The sequence below is a fragment of the Arachis hypogaea genome, chromosome 15, assembly GCF_003086295.3.
Source record: "Arachis hypogaea cultivar Tifrunner chromosome 15, arahy.Tifrunner.gnm2.J5K5, whole genome shotgun sequence".
In the NCBI taxonomy this organism is placed as follows: Eukaryota; Viridiplantae; Streptophyta; class Magnoliopsida; order Fabales; family Fabaceae; genus Arachis; species Arachis hypogaea.
In genome coordinates this window covers 54,947,410-54,960,422 of record NC_092050.1, presented here as the reverse complement: position 1 = coordinate 54,960,422, position 13,013 = coordinate 54,947,410, and the positions used below count along the sequence as shown (strand labels likewise).

Here is a 13,013-nt window from a genome sequence, read left to right as displayed (position 1 = left end):
ACTAGAAACATGACAATTGTTAAGCAGTTTCTCTGATGGTTTGGAGCTGATACTGATCATGCTGAGGGTGCAATGTGTTCTTAATGAAATTTTTGGTGGAACACCAAACTTAGCATCCAACATTCTCCCTTAGATTGTTTTGGTGTGCAACACCAAACTTAGCTCCTTGTAATATAGATAAACTGATTAACCTTTTTATTAGAATAGCTATTAAAAGAAAACTACCTCAGGTTGGGTTGGCTCCCAACAAGCGCTCTTTTAATGTCACTAGCTTGACATGTTGTTCTTCACTTTCTTCCTCTTCTTCCAGTTTGTTAAGAGGAATGACTTCAAAGGGGGGAAAGATTCAGCTAGTGTCCCTTGTCTTGGCCTTTCCTCAGCAAGCTTCCTTTTGTAAATAGCTTGATTGAGCTTGCTTGTTGGATCGGGGGGAGGATTGCTTGTAGTTGACCTTCTCTTCTTCATGAATATTGTCCTTTGTAGCTTGGTCACAATCCTCTTCTCGGTGCTTTTGTTAATTGCCTTCACTTCCTTGAATCCAAGTCTTGGTAGTTGTGTGATTGTTGGAGTGATTTCTTCATCAAGAGTCCCTTGCAATGGTGGTTCCGTGAGCTCTTCCTCTGTGCACTTCTCCACTTCAATTGAGTGTGACTTCTTTTAAGTATCTTCCTCCATTTCTTCCTCATGATTTTCCATCAAGTCCTTTGGGAGGGAATCTTCGTGTTCTATTGTCACTTCAATTAGTTCTTGTGAATATAAAATCCTTGGCTCAGGTTCCTCATTCTTCAGTACAATTTCACTTGACACAGGGACCTTTGGTTCTTGTTTTTCCACTTCTTCACCCACAAATTGGTCTTCATCCTCATTGTTTGATGGTTCTAAGTTCTCCCTTGTTTGCTCTAAGGGCCCATTCATCTTCTTGAGGATGGTTTCTTTCCAGGATTGGGGTTGTGTGTATCTTTCCACGAGTTTTCTGTGTATTTCAATGGCTTGGCATTGGCTTTCTAAGGGTTCTTTGGACCATTGAAGGTAATCCTCAACCGCTAATTCAAGAGATGAAGGTTGAGAGTAATTTTGGTGACATGGATGTGTTGTGGTGAAGTTGTGTTGAGGGGTATGGAATGAGTTGTGTGATTGATGGGATGACTTGTATGGATTTTGGAGGAAACTTTGTGTTGAGGCATAATCAAGTGATGAAGAACTTTCAAATGAGAAACTGGGACGTGAGGGTGGATGCTCTTCCATTCTTTGGTCATGCTTCCATCCACCATGAGGATAATGATATGAATCATTTTGTGGTGGTGGTTGGTATCCCATATGATTTTCTTGCTCATCTTGTGTCTCTGAAGCAAATCTCCATGAATTGGAGTGCTCAGAATGTGTATTCTCGTGGTGATATTCCCACCCACCATTAGAGATTGGTGATGGTGGGTAATATCCCATAAAATTTGTTTGATCATAAGATGAGTTGAACTCCATTTGAATTTTGGAAAACACAACACCAAGAAAAATTGAAATTACTCATATCAGAGATGAGAATTTCTTAGTGAGGCAAAAACTCAAAAACCTTGGTTTCAATTTAAAACAGAGAACAAAAACAAAGAAAATGCTTGATCTAGACCACCACCATACTTAATCATTGTTAATCTAATTCAATCCCCGGCAACGGCGCCAAAAACTTGATGGGAAAATTGGTGGAAAAATGACTTTCCAAAACACCCAAAACTCACCGGCAAGTATACCGGGTCGCATCAAGTAGTAAAACTCACGTGAGTGAGGTCGATCCCATAGGGATTGATGGATCAAGCAACTTTAGTGGGTGATTAGTTTAGTCAAGCTAACATTTAAGTGAGATTGGGTGAAACTTAAAGCAACAGAATGTAAATTTGCAGGAATTATAAAGTGCAGTAAGTAAAATTGCAAGTAACTTAAAGAGCAAGAAATGTAAATTGCAAGAATCTTAAATTGCAAGAAATGTAACTTGCATGAAAAGTAAATGGGGGCTGGGTGCTGAAAATTAAAGAAAGCAATGGATCCAAGATAAGAAAAGTAAATTCAGATTTGCAGCAAGCTCAAAGTTAAAGTGTAGAATGTAAATGTGCAGGAAATGTAAATTGGAAGCAATGCAGTAGAAAGTAAAAATTGCAGAAAAGGAAATTGTAGCAGAAAAGTAAATCAGTAAGAAAACTCAAATCAATTGTGAAATCTAGAAAGACAAGTGAAGATCTCAGGGGCTCAATGAAACTAGAAAACAAGTCTAGATCTCAAGCCCTTCTTTGATCCAATAAAGAACAATTTACAAAAGAAATGAAGATGAAAGCAGTAAACAGAGTGTTGATTCAGATCCTTAATTCATTAAAATTTTGTAGACGAAGAACAAGAGAAATCTCAAAGTGAGAATGAAATAGAATTCCTTCAATTCTCAACCCAAGATTCAAAACAAAGAGAAAAACTAAAGAGAGAGAGAGTTCTCTATTCCTAATGCTCCCTTGTGGAACCAGCCTCCAATGCTCTCTATTAGAGCCAACCTCCTAATGCTCTAGCAGAGCTCGCCTTCAATGCTCTCTGATGCACGGAAAACTTGTCTCTCAACAAATCTCCCTTCGGCAAGTGTACCAAAGTTGTCGTCAAGTAAAAACTCACAATAGAGTGAGGTCGAATCCCACAGGGATTGATTGATCAAGCAACTTTAATTAGAAGAATGTTCTAGTTGAGCGAATCCAGAATTTGGGTTGAGAGTTGCAGAAAATAAAATGGCGGGAATGTAAATAACAGAAAAGTAAATGCTAGAATTAAAGAACTGGAAGTAAATGACTGAGAATAAAATGCAGAATTGTAAATGGGAATGGGGGATTTACTCATAAAATTAAATAGCAGAAATTATAGAGAATGGGTAAGATCAGAGATGGGGAGTTCATTGGGCTTAGGAGATGTTGCAATTCTCCGGATCAAGTTCATTTTTATCTCTTCCACAATCAATGCACTCATTGATCTCCTTGGCAATCTTAAGTGATTGAATTACAATTTCTTGCAATTTAATCTCTCAAATCTTGATCAATAGCCAATTCCTTGGTCAATTGCTCATGAGAAGAGATGAAGTATGGTCACTGATTATACCACATGCATTTCCCAAATCAACTGTTGAGAGGGTTATAGTCACATACCCATCCAAACCCAATTTGGTCCAGCATGAGAAAGTATTTCTAGCTTGATCTCTTCATTCCTCTTTCAAGGTTCAAAAGAGATCCAAGTTTGAATAGCTTCTCTTCCAAGATAACTACTCAATTGGATGAAGATCGAAAGCTTTCAAGTAAAATCAAGAGGAAAGATAGAAGAAGAATAATGAAAATTAGTATTGATCCATCAAATTACAGCAGAGCTCCCTAACCCAATGAAAGGGGTTTAGTTGTTCATAGCTCTTGAAAATGAAAACAAAGATGGAGAATACATCATAAAACTAGAATTTTCAAAGAAAGTAAATATAGAGAGTAGTTCTCTTTTTCCCAGCCTTCCAGAACTTCTTCTCAATTCAAAGATACTCCTATATATACTACTATTCTCAGCTTCTAGTGTGATTCTTCAAGTCTTGGGCATTTGGATCTTGAGTTTGAAGCAGTTCCTTTCTTTATTTGGGCTTGGCTTTACTTGCAGAGAGAAAGTACGAAGTGGGCGGAGACTTTAGTTCAGGACGTTAGGGGTGTTAATATTTAGTGAGAATATAAGTTCGAGAACGTTAGTGACACTTAACATTGTCACTAATGTTCCAATGCACCCCTTTGCCTCATGTAAAAACCCACGTTAACTAGGTTAACGTGGCTTTTAACGTTGCCTTGTGAACCTTCGAGAACATTAGTGACACTCAATATTATCACTAACGTTCCAGTGTGCCCCTTCTTGCTTCACATTAAAGCCCACGTTAACTAGGTTAACGTGGATTCTAACGTGGCCCTTGCCATCATTCGAGAACGTTAGTGACATTCAACATTGTCACTAACGTTCCTATGTGCCCCTAGGTCTTACGTTAGAGTCCACGTTAACTAGGTTAACGTGGCTTCTAACGTGGCCATCCTTAGCCATCCCAACGTTAGTGACAATGTTGAGTGTCACTAACGTTGGCTCATCCTTCATTCCTCATCGTTAGCTTCCACGTTAACCAAGTTAACGTGGAAGTTAACGTGACTCTTGGGGGTTGTGTGGTTGCTTCAACGTTAGTGACAATGTTGAGTGTCACTAACGTTGTCGACAACTCTTCATCCCTTACGTTAGTTCCCACGTTAACCAAGTTAACGTGGGAGTTAACGTGGTACTTTGCATCATAGGCCAACGTTAGTGACAATGTTGAGTGTCACTAATGTTGGCTTCTCTTCCCCCCTTAACGTTAGAGGCCACGTTAACTAGGTTAACGTGGCTTCTAACGTGGCCACTTATGAGTAATTGCCAACGTTAGTGACAATGTTAAGTGTCACTAACGTTGGCTCAACTTCTCTTCTGCACGTTAGAGTTCACATTAACTTAGTTAACGTGACTCTCTAACGTGGGCATTGATGGCTTTTTGAGAGTGTTATTGGCAATCACTTTTCTCATTAACCTTGCAAGTTACCTCCCTTTTTCTTGCTTCCTTTTGGTCCTGAAATCAAGCAATAAAGTGCATCAAAGCTCTAGTCCAAGTCATGAGTAATGCAACATAATCTTTGTCGCTAAACTTATGCAAAATCTTCATGAAATTATGTAAAATGCACAATGTCTGCTTGAATCAAGGCATAGGTGAATATCTACCCAAAACTAGCTTATTTCCTAAAGAAATGCATGAAACTAACCTAAAAACAGTAAAGAAAAGGTCAGTGAAACTGGCCAAGATGCCTTGGCATCACAACACCAAACTTAAGGCTTGCTTGTCCCTAAGCAAGTACTGGAACAAGAGAATGATGAATGGAATGTCCAGATAAATGAGTCATTCTTGTGGAATTCATGTTACTGATTTTATGGTGGTTTCATGCATAGCAACTTAGGTTCATTCCATTACTAGCTTTCAGACCTTTATCATGTCCTAAAACACCCACTTTGTTTATATCCCATGAGACTTTTATTCATTGATCCTTTTATTGTTATTTCAAGGGTTGTTTGTGTTATTTAGGCTAAGTGCTCTGTAAGGGGGCAACTCTTTAGAGATAAGCTTTCAGCCAACACTCCCGAACCAGTTGGTTCAAGGTGCTAGGTGTTGAGACACCCCTAAGGACTTACTCCCTCAAGCCTATCCCCCATACATACACACCACAGGCATATAGTTTGTTTATTTTCTTTTCTTGAGACCTTGGTGTCCAGCACCTCTTTGGGTTACTAAATGCTCTGTAGTGAAGGTTACTCTTGATAGTGGACTTTCAGCTGATAATCTCGACTTAGTTAACCCAAGTTACCAGGTGATAAGGCACCCCTAAGAGCTTATTCATCCAAGTAGATCCCTCATACAGGAGCACCACAGACACTTGCCTCAAGATTAAACCCATTGATGCCTAGCCTTATTGCTTACTCTTTTTCTTTTGTTTTTCACTTCCATTGTTCTTTCCCTTTTCTCTTCTTAGGATCTTGTTATTAACTTAGTCTCATGAGTGTATCCAAAGCAAAGTATTCAGGCCATATAATTGTCATCCCAGCCTTGTGGTTGAACCAACTTAGCTAACTTATGACTACCCCAAAGATTCATGAATGCACTTCCACAATATGAACTCTATTCTGGTCTTTTAAAAACATAATCATTCTCTTCTTCAATTTGATTTAAGATGGACAAGCTTACAAGTAAATAAGGGAATGATGCATTGACATTTAAACCAGAAATCATGGACCTATTCAGAAGGAAAACATAAAAGACAGAATTTTAAAAAGTTTAAACATAACATGGAAGCAGGTTCTATTTCATAGAAGATCTTCCTTATTTAAAGCATAGAAAACGATGGACTAAAAAGAACTCCACCACCTTTCATTCATGTGGATGTCAATGCTCCCATCCTTGTTTGTCCTCATTGTGTCTCTCTTGTGTGCTTGTACCTCCACTTCCCTTACCTTTTCCAAGCAGCTTCCTCGAGAAACCACTATCTTCCATCTTCTTCTTGAGTGTCTCCTTTTGCTGTTTCACTTTCCTCTCTTCTTGTTCTACAAACTTTTTTTGGACCTCATCATATGTAGGGATGGCATAGTGTAGCTGATCCATATTACTGGTCATGTAGTTCAACTCGGCTTGAGTGTTTATATAGAACTCCTCCCTATGTAGTTGCCTTCCTTCATTGAGTACACTGAACTCATTGAAAGTTTTTATTTGGGCTATCTGCCGCTGGTTGAGTTCTTGCAAGTGCTTCTCTTGAATCTCTTGCCTCTCATTCACTTGGTTGATGGCTTGAGTGAGCTGGGAGTATTGTTCCTGCTGCTGTTCCATTTGTTGTTTTTGTCATGCTTCCTGTTGGCTCAGCCGATTCAGTATTTGCTCTTGTCCCTCCATATGTCTCTGTCCCAAATCTTCAATGGCTCTTAGAAGGTGAGTCATATTCAAGTTGGCTGGGTCATGAGGCTCTTCTTGATGATATTCCTCTGGATGAGCTTCTTCCTGGACCCTTTGCCTTCCTATATGTGGCCTTCTTAGTTGCTGAGCCGGTGTGGTATAGACCATTCGCTCGAGTGTGACTGGCCTCCCTGGGTTCACCCAGTCTGTGCTGCTGTCCTCAAATGTTACTTTGGCCTTGTTGCACAAGCGGAGAATGGTGCTTGGGTACCAAAGTCTGGCACCTGAGTCAGCTTTCTCAGCTGACTCTTGAATCCCTTCGGCAATGAGCTCATGCACTTTGATTTCCCCACCTTGTACTAAGCATTGTACCATAGTGGCTCGATTGATGTTAACCTCTGAATTATTAGCAGCTGGTAGGATGGACCTCCTTACAAGCTCAAACCACCCTTTGGCTTTAGGGTGAAGGTCTCCCCTTTTTATGAATTTTGGTCTCCCATCTGAGTACCTCTCCCAGTCAGCAGCTATGACACAGATATCTGATGCTATCTCTGAGAGTTCGTTCTTATCGGGGCTTCTACTTATCCTTGCCTGATAACTCTCTTCATCAAAATGAGGTGATTTCAAGTGAAGAGCTCTTGTTATGGCACTTGGGCTGAAGTCCACCTCCCTTCCTCTCACATAGCTTTTGAAGGTTGGGGCTTTGGTCTTATCCTCTCTAACTGCATTTGCATAGAATTCTTTGATGAGGTTTCCATTGATCTTCCCCTCTGGACAGGTGAGCAATTGCCACCCCCTCTGTTCGATTTTTCTTCAAATCTGTGGTGATTCATTGGCATTGATTTGGAAGATTAACTCTGGCAATATCTTTCTGGCCCTTATCCGCTCAAATTCATGCTCATGAAAGGCAGTCTTGAATCTCTTGTCATCAAAAGGAGCACTCACCATAGGTTCCTTCCTCTTTTGCCTCTTTGAGCTTGATGATGTCATGACTTGAGTTGTTGTTTGAGGGGGTTTGTGGCTTTGGGTAGATGAAGAGTGGGTTGGTTAAAGCAATGTGTGATGAAGGGTTTAGTGTGCCAATAGAAGTGTGGAGAGTGGGAATTTGAATGTGAGGAGTGAGCATGCACTAAGGTTCACTTATATAAGAAAATCATGAGTGAATGAAGGGTGTGGATTGCATGAATGTTTACAAGATGGACGGATGGGGTTGTTTATGAAGGAAAGACAAGGATCATCACTTAATGAAAGTGATTGGTTTGGTCTTCAAGGGTCTTCTTTCTCCAATGTTGCATGGCAACATTTCCCCATGCATTCCCTCTTGAGACATGTGTGTAGTGCTCTTCATTAAGTGGTGAAATCTCCCCCATTTAATTGTCCAATCAATCCCTTTTCATGCTTCTTTTCCTTTCCTATAAAGATTTGAAATAAGAAAATTATTATCATAAAAAATTGAAACTCTACGGCTAGAATAAAATGAAAGAAAGGATTTGATTGTTCATTTATGAATTCCAACTAACTAACTAACTATTAGTGGGTCCTTATATGCATTTTGGTGGCACCATGGGGTGACACCAAACTTAGTTTGAAGCAATGTGATGAAAAGTTTTGTTCAAAGCTCCCAAGACTAGCATGCATCTTCGCTTGCTTTGAACACCAAACTTGTTCTTCACTATATATTGCATGATAAAGATTTCACCAAATGTTTGTCAAGTTTGGGTTGAAATTCATAAACATTGATTTATTCATTATTTTAAAAACATATAAAACATGGGTTGCCTCCCATGAAGCGCTTCTTTAGCATCACTAGCTTGACGTTTTTCCTTCATCAGGGTGGTTGGTAGTGCTTAAAGTCCTCCCCTCTTGCTGTGGACTTGTATACATTGGTTGGATCAATGATCTCCACATGTTCCAGGGAAAAAACTCTGTTGATAGTGAAGACCTTAGGTAACTGAGATGGTACAGTAGGGAGATTAGGGGGAATATCTGGGAAGTAAGTTGAGACAACTCTATCCCCTGGAGAGAAATCTTTCGTAGGGATCTTCTTGTTCCTCCATCTCCTTAGTACCTTCTTCTTTGTTTCTTTTGAGGTTGCCTTCCCCTTGGTGACCTCTTTTCTCCAAGGAGTTGTGATGCTGTCTTCGCCTGCCTCTAGAGGTTTGGGTTCCTCCAACTTTTCTTTGAGCTGTGGCAATTGCTGTTGTCCTTGTTTATCAATTGAGGGGGTTTCAGAATGAACTGGCTGTGCTTCAGAGCTTGTCTCCTCCTTCAGTGTCTCCTTATCGTTTGTGCTTAGTTCCTTGTCCTCTTGATCCATTTCTTGTGAGAGTTTGAAGACATTGAAGCTGAGTCATTCATCATGGATTCTCAATATTAGCTCCTCTTTCTCTACATCGATAAGTGCTCTGGCCGTAGCTAGGAATGGTCTTCCCAATATGATTGGGTGAGTGTGACTCTCTTCCATGTCCAGAATGACAAAGTCTGTTGGGAGAAAGTACTTCCCAACCTTTAGCAACACATTTTCCACCACTCCTATTGCTTGCTTTTGAGTTTTGTCAGCCAGTCTGATGATTACATCTGTGGGCATTATCTCATTAATCTGTAGCCTCTTCACCAGGGATAAAGGCAGTAAGTTGATGCTGGCCCCCAAATCACATAGTGCTCTATCGAACATAGTTTCACCTATGGCACAAGGGACGTGAAAACTCCCTGGGTCTCTTCTTTTCGTAGGCAGCTCAAGTTGAATAAGGGCACTACATTCCTTGTTCATCACTATAGTCTGGCCTCATTTGAGTGAGCTTTTCCTGGGAAGAAGTTCCTTCATATACTTGATGAATGCAGGCATTTGTTGAATTGCCTTGATGAATGGTATGTTTACATGCAGAGATGCAAACAAGTCTAGGAACCTTGAGTATATTCTCTTTCCCACAACACCATTGAGCAGTTGAGGGAAGGGAGCATAGAGCTTCAGCAACTCTTGTTGTGAGATTTCTGGTTCTTTGTGCTCTCTATCCTCCTCCTTTGTTGAGTTGTCTTCAGGTTGTCTGCACATTTTGCCTTGCTTGTCTTCAATCTCTTGATCACTTGTAGTGACCATTATGCAATCTTCCCATCTTAATTTCTTTGCTTCTCCCTTGGGGTTTTTCTCTGTGTCACTTGGGAAGCTATCAGTAGGTTTGGGAATCTTCTTAGCTAAATACCCCACCTGGAATTCCAGCTTCCTAATGGTCTCTCCCTGGTTCTTAATATTGGCTCGCACTCCTCTTTGAACACCTTATTTTCTTGAATCTCTTGGCATATTCCTTCAAGTAAGCCTTCAATCTTAGAGAGCTTGTCATCAATTGATGAGTGATTCGGAGCAGATGTGCTGTTTTGGTTTTGATAAGTGTGTGAAGAAATGTTGTTGTGGGGGTATTGAGATGTCCTCTGGGTGAATTGCTGGTGAGCTGCATTGTTGTTGGAGTTGTAACGTCTCTGGTCTTGGTTTTGATCTTGCTCACTTCCCCACCCAAAGTTTGGCTTGTTTCTCCATCCAGGGTTGTAAGTCTTGGAGTATGGATCATAATTTTTCCTTGTTGAATTCCCAATGTAGTTAGCTTGCTCCTGACTCCCCTCTGCTTCTTCATTCACTCCTTCTTGGATTGTTGATGAAGATGAGATTGCTGCTACTTGGTTCCTCTCCATCTTCTTGGTGAGGTCAGCCAGCTGCTGGTAATGAGTTTGTTTTGGGCCAACAGAGCATCTACATTGTTTAGCTCCATCACTCCTCTTGTGTTCCCTCTTTCGGAAGCATAGAAGTAGTCATTTTCTGCTACTGTTTCAATAACATCTATGGCTTCCTCAATGGTTTTCTTCTTGTTCAAGGATCCTCCAGATGAATGGTCAGTGGCCTTATTTGACTCATAAGAGAGCCCTTCATAGAAAATGTGCAGCTGGACCCATGCGTTGAACATGTCAGGTGGACACCTCCTTGTTAAGTCATTGAACCTCTCCCATGCTTCATACAGAGTCTCACCATCTTATTACCTGAAAGTTTGAACCTCAGCTCTCAGCCTATTGATTCGTTGAGAAGGGTAAAATCTTGCTAAGAATTTGTTCACCAAATCCTCCCAAGTTGTCAAGCTCTCCCTTGGAAATGATTCCAGCCACTTGGCTGCTTTGTCCCTGAGTGAGAAAGGAAATAAGAGCAGTCTATAGGCGTCAGGATGGACACCATTAGATTTCACTGTGTCACATATTCTCAGGAAGGTGGTCAAATGTTAATTGGGGTCTTCTTGAACACCTCCTCCAAACGAACAGTTGTTCTGAACAAGGGTGATGAGCTGTGGTTTAAGTTCAAAGTTGTTGGCATGGATTGTTGGCTTTTGGATGCTACTTCCACAATTGCCTAGGTTTGGATTAATGTAAGAGCCCAAAACTCTTCTATCCTCCCCAGCATGATTTGCTCCACCTCCTCTACCATGGTTGTGAGTCTCTTCTTCATGATGATTTTTCATGTTTTCTTCCATGTTTGGTTCAAAGTATTCCTCAAAGTGTTCCTCCTTTTCTTCAGCACCAACTACACGTTTTTCTTTTGCCTCCCTCCTTAGTCCAAGGAAGGTTCTCTCAGGTTCAGAATCAAAGGAAGTTGAAGCCCCGCTTCTTCTCCCTGTCATACAACCAACAAGTATAAGCAAAGAAAATAAGTGCAGACAGTATTTGTGTCAGAATTACTGTTAGTTGTGGGTGATGCAATATATCAAACAGTTAGTGGGTTAGCAAACAGAATTGAAAATAACAAAGAAAAACAAAAGAGTAGAGGGGGAAGGGAAGAAGTTTAACTGAAACAAAAAGTAAATTACTCAAACAGAAAAATGTAATTCACAAAATAAAAATGCTCAATCTAGTGATCTTCCAATTTAATCATTGTTGATGCACAATCAATCCCCGGCAACGGCGCCATAAACTTGATGCACGAAAAACTTGTCTCTCAACAAATCTCCCTTCGGGAAGTGTACCGAAGTTGTCATCAAGTAAAAACTCACAATAGAGTGAGGTCGAATCCCACAGGGATTGATTGATCAAGCAACTTTAATTAGAAGAATGTTCTAGTTGAGCGAATCTAGAATTTGGGTTGAGAGTTGCAGAAAATAAAATGGCGGGAATGTAAATAACAGAAAAGTAAATGCTAGAATTAAAGAACTGGAAGTAAATGACTGAGAATAAAATGCAGAATTGTAAATGGGAATGGGGGATTTGCTCATAAAATTAAATAGCAGAAATTAAAGAGAATGGGTAAGATCAGAGATGGGGAGTTCATTGGGCTTAGGAGATGTTGCAATTCTCCGGATTAAGTTCATTTTCATCTCTTCCTCAATCAATGCACTCATTGATCTCCTTGGCAATCTTAAGTGATTGAATTACAATTTCTTGCAATTCAATCTCTCAAATCTTGATCAATAGCCAATTCCTTTGTCAATTGCTCATGAGAAGAGATGAAGTATGGTCACTGATTATACCACATGCATTTCCCAAATCAACTGTTGAGAGGGTTATAGTCACATACCCATCCAAACCCAATTTGGTCCAGCATGAGAAAGCATTTCTAGCTTGATCTCTTCATTCCTCTTTCAAGGTTCAAAAGAGATCCAAGTTTGAATAGCTTCTCTTCCAAGATAACTACTCAATTGGATGAAGATCGAAAGCTTTCAAGTAAAATCAAGAGGAAAGATAGAAGAAGAATAATGAAAATTAGTATTGATCCATCAAATTACTGCAGAGCTCCCTAACCTAATGAAAGGGGTTTAGTTGTTCATAGCTCTTGAAAATGAAAACAAAGATGGAGAATACATCATAAAACTAGAATTTGCAAAGAAAGTAAATACAGAGAGTAGTTCTCTTTTTCCCATCCTTCCAGAACTTCTTCTCAATTCAAAGCTACTCCTATATATACTACTCTTCTCAGCTTCTAGTGTGATTCTTCAAGTCTTGGGCCTTTGGATCTTGAGTTTGAAGCAGTTCCTTTCTTTATTTGGGCTTGGCTTTACTTGTAGAGAGAAAGTGCGAAGTGGGCGGAGACTTTAGTTCAGGACGTTAGGGGTGTTAATATTTAGTGAGAATATAAGTTCGAGAACGTTAGTGACACTTAACATTGTCACTAACGTTCCAATGCACCCCTTTGCCTCACGTAAAAACCCACGTTAACTAGGTCAACGTGGCTTTTAACGTTGCCTTGTGAACCTTCGAGAACGTTAGTGACACTCAATATTATCACTAACGTTTCAGTGTGCCCCTTCTTGCTTCAGGTTAAAGCCCACGTTAACTAGGTTAACATGGCTTCTAACGTGGCCCTTGCCATCCTTCGAGAACGTTAGTGACATTCAACATTGTCACTAACGTTCCTATGTGCCCCTAGGTCTTACGTTAGAGTCCACGTTAACTAGGTTAACATGGATTCTAACGTGGCCATCCTTAGCCATCCCAACGTTAGTGACAATGTTGAGTGTCACTAACGTTGGCTCATCCTTCATTCCTCATCGTTAGC

At 40.2% G+C, this 13,013-nt stretch overlaps 1 protein-coding gene and 1 non-coding gene across 2 annotated transcripts in view; one reads left to right on the top strand and one right to left on the bottom strand.

The window, feature by feature from the left end:
* Window positions 1-13,013, bottom strand: part of LOC114925351 (uncharacterized) — an 80,678-nt gene that overhangs the window by 47,227 nt on the left and 20,438 nt on the right. The window lies entirely within an intron of this gene.
* On the top strand, window positions 10,442-10,545 carry LOC112753329 (small nucleolar RNA R71). Its single transcript, XR_003177720.1, has one exon. It is a non-coding gene; the product is annotated as a small nucleolar RNA R71 (small nucleolar RNA).